This window comes from Columba livia, chromosome 1, assembly GCF_036013475.1.
Source record: "Columba livia isolate bColLiv1 breed racing homer chromosome 1, bColLiv1.pat.W.v2, whole genome shotgun sequence".
NCBI classification, from domain to species: Eukaryota; Metazoa; Chordata; class Aves; order Columbiformes; family Columbidae; genus Columba; species Columba livia.
In genome coordinates this window covers 92,411,409-92,425,745 of record NC_088602.1, presented here as the reverse complement: position 1 = coordinate 92,425,745, position 14,337 = coordinate 92,411,409, and the positions used below count along the sequence as shown (strand labels likewise).

Here is a 14,337-nt window from a genome sequence, read left to right as displayed (position 1 = left end):
TGTTTTTGGCTAAAGGAATTGGGTGAATTTGACATCACACTTCATGAAGGATGTGGGAATGCTAAACAGAAGTAAGGAGAGGGCCTGAGAATGATCCAGTGGTTGGCAAATAGCTCTTGCAATGGCAAGACCTCATGCTGTCCAGCTCACAGGAAGGGAATATTGACAGGCAGTAGAAAATAACCCAGCCTTTAAATCCCTGTTGCCAAAGAGATAGCAGGATCCAGTGGCTAGGAGGTGGTTCAGGATGGTGAGGAGTGGCTCAGGAAGGACCAAGATGTGCAGCAGATCCTGGGGAACCCCAGGATTCGGGAAGCCCCAGACTAGCATAACAGAGTCTCCTTCTCTGGATACATTCAAGACCCGCATGGACACATTCCTGTGCAATCTACTCTAGGTGTACCTGCTTTAGCAGGTGGGTTGGACTAGGTGGCCTCCAGAGGTACTTTCCAACCCCATCCATTCTGTGATTCTGTTGCTTGGCTGGCAGCAGCTTCGGTCCCAGCCCCAGCACGGAGGCAGCTCCTGCTTGCACACAGCGCCATGGTGCTCGCTCTGCCCAAGTTCACGAGCATTCCTTCTTCCGTGTTGGTGTGATCCTTGCAGAGGAAAAGATGAAATCCTGCATCTGTTGGAAAAAGCTTGTACTGTGGGTTTACTCCTAGTTAGAAGTGGCTATGATTGTTCAGTTCAGGAATATATTTAAGCATCTGCCCAGTTTCTAGCACAGGATAATTCCTGTAGCCAGGTGCCATGTGCCTGACTGTTTTGCTGAATAAGGTCCTATATTGTGTTCTTCCTCTGATGTCAAACTGAATAAATTCACTTTCCTTCTTTTGGAACTCATGTGAGCACTCTGGTATTAACTGATGAACATTATTAACTTGTGTTTTTGCTGCAAGAAAGTGAGGAGAAATAGAAAGCCAATGGGGGGCGGGAGGGGAATGAAACAAGAAGTGGGTATAATAAAAATCAATACACATGAAAGAAAAGAAGTTGAGGAGGCAAGAGACAGAACTTCTCATCCGAAAACACAGCGTACCTGCCATGTATAGGGCGTGCATTTCTGCCAGCATAGCTCTGGGGAAGAGTTTTCTCCTTCACACCATAGGGCTCACCTTAGCCACAGAGTTTTTAATTCACCACTCCCCTGCAGAAATAAATGAGTGAGTACCACAGTGGTAAGAGGTTCACTATTCAAATATCCCAAATTAGTTTCTGATTTGCAAAACCTCAAACTCCTCGAGGTTCACTTCTTACTGCACAGTGACTCACTTTGTATAATGAAGTCTCAGTATAATAAAATCTGGATTAAGCTATTGTAGCTCTTAGCTGAGCCAAATCACTTTGCCAAGTTTCTCTTAATACTTTTTAAATGAAAACACATTAAAAATCCCCAACATAACTAGAACAAGGGTCAGTACAATGCCATTAAGCAGAGCAATGCCTTGGTGATGTAAAAGAAATTGTGATACCTCATTGCCATTGAGAACTCAGACATCGAACTAACCATGTGAACAAAGCGTTACTTGCTGCTTTGAGAAGGATGCTTGGAGGGAGTCACCTGTTCGATTCAGATATTACACTGCTGGATCTCATCAGAAGATCTAAATTCAATAAAAAATAAAAGCGGTAGTTTGGAGAGAACAGTCCATTTAGATTGACAGAAACCATAATTCTGTATATCCCCTGATTGCAAATGAATCAGTCTGAAATGTTTTTTCTAATTTACTCCTGTCCAGACTCAAGCTCTGCTCCAGCCCACACCAAGTCCAGTGAGTTCCTCTGCAGATGCACAGCAGCACCCAGCTGCTGACACACACACACCGCCAAACCCAGACCCCTCACCCAGGATACTTTGTGCTTTGCTGCAAGACATGTCTTGTTAGGCAGATAAGTCACCACCAGAGAAGCCTTCTCTTAATCACAGAGCAGTTTAAGGCCAGTGAAGAACCTCACACTGGAAACTTTATAACATCTCTCTAAACTTCTGTTTTTCCCTTTTTCTTTTCTGTTGTACCCACATGCTGCCCAAACTCTGAATAAGATTAGAAGTAGAAACCTGGAATACGCAGCTGAAACTGCTGAACTTTCATTTTCTATGTGAAGAACATGTAAAGCTGTCACAGGAAGTAATGATTCCTACCTTTGGAAGTACCCTGGCTCCTGCTGTAGCACTGGGATGGAGCTCAGCAGTTCCCTTGGACTTACAGTGGATTGCTGGGAGTACACGCAGAGCTGCAGCCAGGCCACCTGCAATGCTGGGGTTGTTTTGTTGGCTCTTTACCCAAAATAATTCTCTGTGTTTCTTTAATCTCCCTAAAACGTTCTCTCTATTTCAGAGAACACAAGTCCTCTTGAAAGTTTTCTTAGATCTTTTTCTCTTATACCAAAGGGACTGTTATGATCAGTTGAACAGACCGCAAAGGAACAAATCAGCAACAGAAAAATGTAGATTTCTATCTACCATAGAAATCACCTGTATAGTAGACAGGATAACTCCATTCCAAGTTTATGCATGGAGGGAAGCTCTATTTTGAACTGATGCTCTGGGATTCCAAGGAAGATCCTTTAGACCAAACAGGGTCAGCATTCAAAGCGTGGACACCAGAAATGGTGCTTTCATGAACCAAGCCTTATCTTTCTGAAGTCTGTCCTTCACTAATGGCATCCTCCCTTTTCCAGCAGAAGGACTTGTCAGCGGGTAAGAAAAGGACTTAAAAATAAACTTCAGAGCTGCAATGCTATTCTTTCCCCTTAATCACCATGGAATAGAGGTGCCGCAAAAATATTGCTTTGATGTCTATAGAGCAATGCCCCAGCTGTCAGTCAGCTTGCAGTTAGCCCTGCACAAGCACTTTATGCAAATACAGCAGTCCAATACTTGGCATCAAATGTACAATCTCCCTTTTTTCATTTTTTTAAATTTGCTGCAAAGAAGCCTGAGGTGACCAGCCAGATGGTAAATTATTACAAGTTTGGCACCAAAGTCTGGTCTGGTCTCCTAATAGTGCATTTGTCATGGTTATATATTATATCATGTTCTAATTTATAATGCAGTTATGCCCATCTGTGAAGCCAAATTCTGCTCTGAGTTACACTAGAGTAAGCCCACTACAGCAGGAATAAAGACACAGGAGTGAGCAGAATCTAGCCCTGGTTCACCTGCGCTTCAAAAAGCCTTTAGAAATACCCAGTAAACAAGCCTATATACACTTGCCCAGAGTCTAGATGCTCTGCATGAGAAATATGTGGAAACCCTGTACAGCCTTAACTGGCACAATCAGAATTCAACAACAACAACAAGTCTTTGTTTTCAAAGAAGGAGTTTTATCAGCAATGATACAAGCAGATATTAACTATATATTAGAAGTCCATCTTCGAATACAACTCAAGAAAAAGGGAATCTGCAGTTGCAGGGTAACGTCTCTTGTTTTCTGCATACAAAACAAATACTGGTAAAGCTTAGTCGTGATAAACCAGACCCTGCCAAAGAGACACAGCAGCAAACCTTCCTTCCTGGGAGGTGATGTTTCCTCCTAAGGAAGCACTGAGGGCTGCACATCGCCTCCCATGCCAGGTGATGGGAAGGCAATATCTATGTTTGTGTTCAGATTCTTCTTCCAGACCATTTGTCCTCAAGGATAATTCTTTTGAGGGCAGACAGAAGCCTAGGCTTTTCCTCAAACATAGGCACTTTTGTTTCAGACAAGCAGTTTTCTTATATCAAGACTCCCTTAGTTTGCACACAACAGTATATCTCCACCTAAATAAGTGCCAGCTATTTCATCTCAGAGTCTGGAGTCCTCTGATTTATGTAAAGGAATGAACAGAAAATCTGTTTTAGGCTTGGAAGGCAGCTGTGCCTTGAGTAGGTAGGCACAGCTTGCTGTTGCTGTGGATCATGGGCAAAGGTGTGGAGAAGAGCACCTCAGCCAGCTGTAAATCACACCTCTCTAACCCCTCTCATTTAAAGAGGACTCCCAGGAAGTAAAAACAGTGTACACGTTAGCCCTGTATACTGGCTGAACATCAGTTTGCAAAACCAAACGGGACAAGTCTTTGAGGTGGAGAAGAATCCAGTGAAAGCGGCACAACCTCATCACTCTGGGGAACTGCGCAAAGGCATCCGTGCAGCCCCTTCCCAACAGCTGCTGGATCAGCGCTGCTCTTCATCCCCGGGTGGGAAGGTGGCCAGGAGGCCGGTTAACAGATAGTGTGTGTGTCAGCACAACGGCTTGACAGACAATGTCCTGAAAGTTTCCAAAACTTCTCCTCAACTCATATTGAAATGTGTTTGGAAAAGTGTGTGATTAATTGCAAGGCTTGGCGATATCATTCTGTGAATTCACCATTGTACAACGTGCCATTAACTTTAAATTCCAGTGAAAGAAATACGGAGGAATTGATTGTCCATAGTGCACAGAACAATTGCTGTCTAATGTAACACCTTGCTAAGCTGGCTTCAGTTTTATTGAAAATCTTTATCTGCGTTGATGTTTTTTCAGACCTACTCAATGCCTCTGGGAGCTATTTGTGAGACTAGTAAAAAAGGTAACAGGTATTCCTATCATTTGTGTACCATCCAATAACAGACCTGCCAGAAGAGCTATTACTTAGCCCAGTAATAATTCCTTCAAGGAAATGGCCTAGAAAAGGGCACCCATAACACTGAAGGACAGTGGACCCAAAATTCAGCTGATATCAACAGTGACTTTGTTAATTATATATTTTGAATAATATAACTATGAGACTGGAAAGCACTATAAAGTACTATAAAACTGTAAGAACTGAAAGCCAAATAAAAGGTTAACTTAACGTTTATCGTATCATAGTTTTGGTTTTATCTAGTTTTCTTTAGCATCCAGTTGCAGTACAGATCAGCTGCTCTTGAGTTCTGAAATAAATTATTTCTCAAGAATGATCTTACATTTGTATTATTATAATAACCATAGCTTTGTTGACAACATTTGTATAACTGATTCAGTCTGTGCACAGGCATCACTTCACGTGCCATAGACATTTTTCCGCTTACAGACAAGCCTGTATCAAGAGAGAGGGAAGTAGCTCTGTAGACACCTTGAGAAGAGTGAGATTCATCTTATTAATACTTCACTTGGGAAAGAACCCTCTGTGGTATAGACTGAGTTACTTAAGTTTGCTGTACAATTCATAGGGAAAGACCATTCTGAAAGGCAGCTCAACACATCCAAGGACAGAATTCTCTATGTACACCAGAAAGTTCTTGATCAACAAGCTTAGATTGGACAGCTAATATTTAAATCATGATGCGAAGGTAAGATAAATACTGCCTGAAGTACTGAGCTTTTTTTTTTTTTTTTTCACTTTGAATCTACTGTGGAATTTGGCAAAGCAAAATGTGTGAGTAAAACTTTGCCGTACATTTATCGAAGTTCATGCTGCTAATCTGACATGGATTAAGAAACAAGTGTAACTTGCTTGCTGCTGCATTGTGTTTCTCTGAAATACAGGGTAAAATAAGTACATGCTTGCTGTGCACTGAATTATAAAGTTACTACATCTCACATGACAGCAAGATGTCCACTGAAGGGTGAGGCGTTTTTCGTGTCCACACACATACCCTGCAAAACCAGGATTTTCTTCTGAGTCTGGTCCTCAGAAGAAGATAGTATGAAAATAGGCAATAAGGGCAGATATCCTGGCTCCTTAGATTTTGAAAGTAGCTGAAATCACACTACAATTGCAAATTTATCAGAAGTACCTGTCAAATAATTACAACCTCCTAAATTATTCTTTGCGAAACAGTGATTCATAATCTTATGAAGTATGAGGCACTCCTCATGAGCATGAGATGCTGGATTTCCAGTGGATCTAACAATTACAGCAGATCACATTTTCCTATGAGGTGGCTGAACCCATCGCTGTAAAGGAGGAATCCTTGATGTTTCTAACGAATTTGAAAAGCTGACTTCTCAGGAAGAGTGAGCAAAGAATTCTATAAAAGGAAGGACTGCTGTGGCAACTTATCCCAGCTGAAACTATGCCTCCAGTTAATACACAAAGAAATCACAGAGGGACCAGAACAAAGCCTCAAAAAAAAAAAAAAAAAAAAGAAGAAGAAATAGAGGCAGAAAGGTGATTAAGCTGAAGCAAAATCAGAACTTGAGGGGCGAAAAGGAGCAAAAAATAAAAAGGAGTGTAAGAGAAAAAGGAAATACAACTAGGTGCAGAATCGCCAAGCAAGTAAATGAACAATGAACAGATGAGAAGAATGAATTGCTGGACGATGACCAGAAACATATCTGAGAATTAAGAAAAGAGGCAGAAAGAGGAAGGGAAGGAAGCCAAAAATAGCAAAACCAATGTTTTTATCTTCTTAGTATTTGTTTCAAATTGTACTGCATGAACCTGATTTTTTTTTTCTGAACTAGTCGGAAGTCTTGCTGAGAAACTGCAGCCTACCACTAACAAACACCATGCCTCTCAGAGGTTTTTCTGTTGTTAATCACACACCAGTACATCCTTTAGTGGTCTTGCCCCATTCTTCCAGATATGGTTCATACAGATTTTCTCTCTGCTGTGCGAGAGGCCACTTTTAGTCCCCAGGAGAGGCAGACGAAATACAATACAGCTATACTTTTGCACTAACAGAAATAATAAAATGTGTGCAGTAGGCTACTCATGCTGTAATGGAATTATGTCCTCACTCTGCTCAGACTTAAACTACTGAAGCCCTCTGTCCCCTTTAGCGGGACAAGATACATCTCCTGTGACACTCAAGCTGCAGCTGTAGAAACATAATTACTCACAAAGTAACCTATTCTCTTTTTTAAAAAAAAAATAATTCTGTCCATTTGTGCCTGTGTTATTTGTAAAGTAATACTCCTCACATCATTATGTCCTTCCCACTCACATTACAGAAAGGTATCTTTGTTCTCCTCTATGGTTTTCCACAGACTGGGAGAATGCTTATTCTCCATATTTTAAAAACCACACATATACACACACAAGCATGGTATGCTGCTTACCCATCATTAGCTCTCCTCAGACCCACGCTAAGCAGATTCACCTTTGCTTTCACCCACTGTTTTAGACCCTTACTTCTATGGGGACTCAGCTACCTTGGAGGTGATGAAACACTACTTTAACAGGCTACAAGTGATCTTTCTAAAAGCTCTTAGCTACAGTTCCTCTGCCTTTTTTTTTTCTTTGTAAAAATTGTTTACATGACAAAACTCGTGAGAATACGAAAAAAAATCTGTGCAAAACATGCAAGCAAGATCTGACCTTGTAGCTATGGCCCAAGGGTTAAGGCAGATGAAGATATCATATGACAGTGTATTCCTTACCCCCCTCTACGGCACAATGTTTGTCTTCCAGCATCTGTCTTTGGACAATTGTGTAATACAAGGCAATGAGGTGTCTACAGGATCCATGTCTCTCGAAGTGAAACTGGAATGCCTCTGCTCACAGCCTTTCTGGGCTTTATCAGGCCAAGCATTATGAGTTTTCGCTTTCATTTGCACTGCACGTTGCATAGTTCAATACACAATTACAACTGTATTTCCAAGTGACAGGTTAAATTGAGTTCATTATTTTGTGTAAAAACAAATGATCCTTTTATGTTTTCTTCCTAGGCGTATATCAAAATCTTTCTCCTCTTTTAAGGACTTCTCTGACCCTCTGTAAGAGACTGTTATGTAAACCAATTTTTCAGCTAGGATAACGCAACTGAAGTTACCCCAGTTAATTTAGCCAGCGCACCTTGTGTCAGGTATTCTGGCATCAAACTGTGATTGAAGGAACTTGGCAGGAGGGAGGGGAGCTGGGGGGGGACGTGCTGTGTGGGGCGAGTGGTGCTCACTGCAGCGCTCAGTGCCCAGCTGGCACGGGCTCAGGATGCTCCTGGAATGTATTCATTCCCTCATAGATAGATGAAGAACAATATGTACCAGTGATAGGGTCTGTGATGTGCTAGCATTGGCCTTGGGAAAAATAATGCTCTGGGAAAGCATAGTATAAAAGTTGAATTAGGTTTCAGTCCCCAAACAGTGGCCTAGCCAGGCAGTGGCCTCAGCAGCAAGGAAAATCGTTCTGGCTCAAGTAAGTTCATAGAGCAAGACTGATAGCCATCCCTCATGCAGACTTGTACCCACACCACTTTTTGCTCACAGTTCAGTAGGTATTTGAGCAAGTCATGGTGCAAGGTGCAAATTGCTTAAATAAAGATCATGGAATCATAGAATATCTCCAGTTGGATGGGGCCCATGAGGATCATGGAGTCCAACTCCCTGCTCCTCACAAGAGTACCTACAGCTAAACCATATGACTTGGAGCATTGTCCAGATGCTCCTTGAACTGTGATAGGATTGGTGTTGTCACCACTTCCCCAGGGAACCTTCTTCCAGTGACCAACCACCTTCTCAGTGAAGAACCTTTTCCTAATGTCCAATCTGAACTTTTGCTGATGGTCCTTCATGCGATGGAGCCTGACAGCTATATGTAGTTGTAATAACTTTCTCTTCTTATATGGGAATCAATTGCTACATTTTTTTCTGAAGCTAAAACAATTGGGATGAAAACAATTTAAAATCACAATCAAGGTGGAATGGAAGATGTGAGCTGTAAACAAAGTCTTTAATGAAAGCCATGTGGTGACATAAGTAAAATTTTAGAAGACAGCTCTTACTTCTTCTATCCTAGGGAGTTAATAAACCCATGCACAGTTAAAAATTAAGATGATGAAAATCAGGTTGGCCCAAATTATGTATTGCTTCATTGCCTGTTTATTAGCTAATTTCTTTTATAATATGACTGCTACGAAGAACATCCAAGTTCTATCAGTTTTACATGGTTTAACTGTGGAGTTTTTGTAATTATGAAGACCTAGTTTAAATTAAAAAAAAAAAAAATCACCTTTCAGCATATGTGTGACTTCACTGGAAATTGTCACTTGCTTATAGCCAGACATACATGTACACATCCTGCTGAACTAAGATTTACAAGGGTTATTTGCAGTCTACAGGACAAAATAAAGCAATTATTTATTACCTGTAATGGATAATAATCAGAATAAAATGAACCAGTTGATTCAACAAAAATCACATTTTTAAACCTGCTTCTCCTCCACCCCAAAAAACACTTCTTTGTAATGATTTTTTTATGTGAAACTTTACTGTAAATTATTTTCAAGCAGAGATTGATGCTGTCTGGCTCGTACTCAAAACAACTGAGACATTTTGTAAGGACAGGACAAACTTGAAGTTGTACATTTTTTAGACTTATCTTTTTCTTTCTTAGGGAAGGAAATTCAAGATATATCTTAAATCCACAAAACCTCTGTAATTGTCACCCTGTTCTATAAAGTACCACTACATTTTCTTAAAATTATTACAGCTATCAATTTACAGCAAAGAAAAAATATGCTAGGAGTTAGGGATAGAAAAAACACCTAGTAAAGAATTATGGTTAATACATAAAACACTGTGTTTATATCAGGATCTATTCTAAACTGGTAAACCACCTTGGCTGCAATTGATCTGCTGCAGGTAGTAAATTCATTTTTAAATGTTTTTTATCCTGTTTTTCTAATGAAACTAGGCTTATGTATTCACAGAAACTACCCATTGTCACTGATGCCTTTTGAAGTCATTGGCCAATTCACAAAACTTGACAGAAGTTTCAAAGATATTAAATTCAGCCGGTATTTCATTAAAACAGGCAGGCTAGTGAAGGAGACACATTAGTGCAAATTACTGCAAGGTATTATTAGACACCAGAGAAACCACACACAAAAAAAAAAAAAAAAAAGATGGATCAGAGAAAACAATTCTTCCTCTGTTTAGTAGGTCAAATAGCCACTTGTTTGTGTCTCTCCACAATTCCTCCTTTTTTAATTTTTTTAACAGAGCAGAAACATTGCCTAACGTCCTCGTACGTGCCTTTCTTTGAAAAGTACATTACTGTGCTCCAACAACAACATATTGAGGTTTCTCATTGTTTCTCTTTGACTGAGAAGGAAATAAAATTATTCACATTAGACTGCAGGGGTTGGGTAAACGCTAGGGTGGCACAAGCTACCCTCCTCACCAGACCACCTCCCTCTTGCTTTAGAGTCCCACCTGCTCTTTTCCTTGGGCTTGCCGAGGCCCCCTGGGCAGTGCACTGTAATTGTCCAGCATGGGTTAGTGTATGAAACCCTTACAATAACTAACTAACTAAATAACTAACTAACAAACTAACTAACTAAATAAATAAATAAATACACACACCCCAAACCCCCAAAGTAAAATAAAATCAGGCCAAATTCCAACATTTTTTGAGCTAACAAGTACTCAAGTAAGGCATGACAGAGTTTAGGCACCTGGCACACTGCAGTCACGCTTATCATAATGATGGGAATCTTGTCAAGTGGTGTTTAACCCCAGTAGGAACTTACGCATGTCATGAGCTCTTAACAACAGGTAAACTAACATAAGAGTTTGTGAGCTTATAAGCACAGGAGAGGGTTGTGTGTCAGCTAAAAGCTGCTAAGATAACCAACAGATTCAAGGTCATCAACCCTCAGTATTGTTTAATATTGCCTTAGCACAACCTTGAGCTGCTTTGACCGGTTGTCTTCTAGACAAGAGGCTTCTTGTTATGTTTGGTGAGGTTTCTGCATTTATATAGTGAGATTTTGGTCCCTGACTGAGGGAGAGAATGCTCATCAGATAATAATGACAGCAACAGCAAAAATAACCCTTGTCCTGCAACATCCTTCTTGAAAACAAAACACAATATTTACAGGAAAGAGGGAATTACAAGAGAGAGGTCAGGAAAGACGAGAGGAGAGAGGTAAAGAGAGACTACAGGAGAAGAGGTTGATGTAGCAAACCAGCTGAGGACAGGTATTCCCTTGCTTCAGGCAGGAGGCTGTTGGGAGTTAGGACTCATAGGGCAGTGGCCACTTCATGTAGAGGCATCAAAAGAATTTCTCCTTGTCCTGCTGAGTCCAAGCAAAACCAGTGTCCAGAGGTGTTCCTCTGCCACTTACTAACAGTTGTGAGATGCCCTACAGAAACACATGGATACTTGTGGTAGGCAGGACACCCTTCGCATCTGCTACCCAGAGACAAATAACAGGAAATAAGCTCTTCACTAAAATTAAATAAGCTTCTCAAAAGTGTATCTCCAGTCCCCTCACAGCCTCAATGAAGACAAAGAAGGGACAGAAGTGGAAAAACTTTTTCTATTGTTACCTTGTGCTGAACCCCTTAAATTTGAGAAAAAAACTTCTTCTCAGTAAGGGTGCCAGAGCACTGGAAGAGGCTGCCCAGGGAGGTTGTGGAGTCTCCTTCTCTGGAGACATTCAAAACCCACCTGGACATGTTCCTGTGCGACCTCACCTAGGCGTTCCTGCTCCAGCAGGGGGATTGGACTAGATGATCTTTTGAGGTCCCTTCCAATCCCAAACATACTGTGATACTGTGATACTGTGAATCACATACATTCATGCAGTGCTTAAGTATCAGTACAAGGAGGACCATAAAAATCTTGGAAAGATGGTATTAAAATAAAGAAAACACCTGTAGACAAAGACCTAGCCTTTTGTTTGAACCCTACCAGGGAAAATTTAGCTTTCACTCTACTTTCACTGATACAAGTTTGAAAAATCTATCCAGCTGTGCACATTACTGGGAGCTGAACTGTAAGCATGTTTGAGTGCTTGAAGTACACAAGTGTGTAAGTGCTCCGTTAACCTACATGGGAGGATAGAAAAGTAAAAGGTTTTAAAAAAACTTAAAAGCAGGACAGCTTTGGTTTCCTACAAAACAAGACTTGACTACTAGTCAAGAAAGAAATTCGTTTTTTTGCAAAATGTCACCGAGTGGCTGAAATTTGGGTTAGCAGAAGCCCTGTGACCTAAATATAGGGTACGTCCCTGGACAAAAGAAAGGTACAGCCCTTCATTTCTATGAAGAGATTCTTTGTCTGAAGAGATAGTTGAGTTTCATAAGGCTGCTTGTGTAAAATAAGATTGCTCCAGCATAAGAGTGGGGACCCACACTCAGTCCTGCAGATCTCACTGTTCCCATAAGCAGAACTCTTCTGTCCCATGCATTTGTGAGGGAGGATCACTCACATGAATAGCGTTGCAGGCTTAGCTTCCAGGGCTATTCTCTTTGCCTTGTCATGAACTGATGATGCTTAGCAGCAGCTTTAAAAAATGAAGTTAACAGAGATCATTTTTTTTTAAAGTGATGTTGCAATTTCCCCCTTGGACAAATTTGACAGACTAAGAAATATGTCTTAGTGAGACAGTAAAATTTCTTTCAAGAATTGTGTTACAGATGAAAAATCAAGCCCATAGCCTTATAGAAGGCAGTTGAACTAATAAGTAACAAAATGTGCAAAAAATATGGTTTTGTCCTTTGTTAAGGAGCACAAATTCAAGGGTTGGAACATTCAGTTGTACACATATAGCATTTTGTGGGACTTTCATCAAGGTACAAAATCAGGCTGGAGAAAAGACTAACAGGAATATAAGCCTCAAATATTTTCCAGGCATTTGTACCTGATTTAATAGGTTTATCATTAACACACTGAACAAAAATAAACTTACCAGGTTCCCATCACTTGCATCTCAGTTTTTAACTATTGTGATATTCCTCCGGGCTATTACATGACATGCCAATACAAAAGCAGGAGTATAATCGTTTTCTTTGTGTTCCTCTCTCTTAATCTGCAAAACAGATGCAGTGAGTGCGCTAGCCACTCCAGATTGCTTTCAGCAAAAAAACATAACTTTGGCAGGTTAGTACTAGTTAAGGGGCATATGGTTTGCTATTCTCTGTGGAAAGACAGCCATAAGTCAGCCAGAAAATTCAGATTCTTATAATTAACAACAGACAAACATTTGGCTAAAAATTCATGAGGGTTTTTGTTTGTTTGTTTGTTTTCTTTTCTTTTTTTTTTTTTGCATGGCTTTCTAACCATTTATCCTTCTCTTTTTTTTTTCTTTTTAGAAAAAAAGAAGAAAACCCACACAGCTGTGTGATTGATGGAGTAAATTATGTTGCAATTATCATAACGATGTCCTTGTTATTGTTTCAGAAAAATGTTTGTTTTTTACTACCATCCTCCTCTGATTTGACATAAATTTAAAGTTGAAATGAAATAAATCTAGATTATCATAAATCATAATTTGGGGCCAGTCTTTTTTGAGTTAAGCCAAGCTGGCTTGTACTTTGCAAACCAATCAGCAAGAGAGAATAAAATACTTGACTAGCTTGATATGAAGAAGCTGACTTTAGAGGATGGGCCAACTACTGAACTTGTGTATCCTTTCCATTAGCTTTCAGGGGAAAGTCATGTACGTGCTTCAGAAGCAGAGTCTGTCCTATTGTATTAGGCCTATTAGACAAATTATGAAGTTTTAAAACTTCACGCTGAGAGGGACAAAGCACATCCCTAGCAAGACAAACATGACACTTCCTGACCGATACGTTCATGGTATCTAGGGCTCTGCTTCAGAAAGTACTTGTGCATATGGCATTTTTTTAAGCTGCTGCATAAGTCCCAACAGAGGTTCAGCAAATCCCTTGAGCACACACTCAACTTGACAGGCTTGCCCATGAGCCTAGCAGATGCAGGGCACCAAGACTCCAGAAGGCATGGAGGGCTCACTTCTCACTTGTACTGCTGCAGCTTCTCCCCCATTAGCAAACACCAGTCGGCAGCAGAAGAGGGATTTCATCATAGGGGAACCTGTGTCTCCATGTGACAGCACCAACTTCCCAACTTTTTTGGAGCTGTGGGATTTGTTTTCCTGGAGTCCCATCAAGCCTCATAAGCTTCGAGAGCGGTCAGCAACTCAGGACCTGGGGCTCACAACAGGGAACTGCTATCCTAAGCCTGGAAATTTCTGCCTGCAGAAAGCCTGCAGATTTCAGAAGTTTCCCTCAGCTTCTGTCTGCAATACAGAAACACACAGCTGGGCATGGAAGGCTCAAGGCCTCCCAGCTTGGTAGGCAAAAGTGATTGTTGCATCAGCAGGAATGGGGACTTACTTGCTCCTGTTCAAGAGAGCCAGAAGGACCTATGTCTCTCTTGTGGGAAAGGGTGCACGAGCTGTAGGGGCTGTGGGTATTAGTGTTAATCGATCGGACTAGTAAGAACAGGAGAGTCCTGCAGCTCCAAGACAGCTCTTGCTGCTGCCAAGGGGATAAGATCCAACATTGCTGTGGAGGGTTGGGGAGTCCTCTCCCTCCTTTTCTCCCTCCTTCTTTTCTTCCCTCCCTCCTTCCTTCCCTCCCCCCCTCCCTCACTCTTCTGCCCTCCAGCAGGAACCATCACTTGACATAGTCCAGCTCC

At 41.0% G+C, this 14,337-nt stretch overlaps 1 protein-coding gene across 2 annotated transcripts in view; it reads right to left on the bottom strand.

The window, feature by feature from the left end:
* KCNE2 (potassium voltage-gated channel subfamily E regulatory subunit 2) overlaps positions 1 to 14,269 on the bottom strand; it is a 95,752-nt gene extending 81,483 nt beyond the window's left edge. The window contains exons 1-2 of one of the 2 annotated variants that reach the window (XM_065067251.1): positions 1,476 to 14,269; positions 1,043 to 1,150 (exon numbers count right to left, since the gene is read on the bottom strand). The gene's annotated coding sequence lies outside the window, so the exon portion shown is untranslated. The remainder of the gene's footprint in view (positions 1 to 1,042; positions 1,151 to 1,475) is intronic. The other variant, XM_065067245.1, reaches the window with a different exon arrangement.
* Between the last annotated feature and the right edge of the window lie 68 nt (positions 14,270 to 14,337).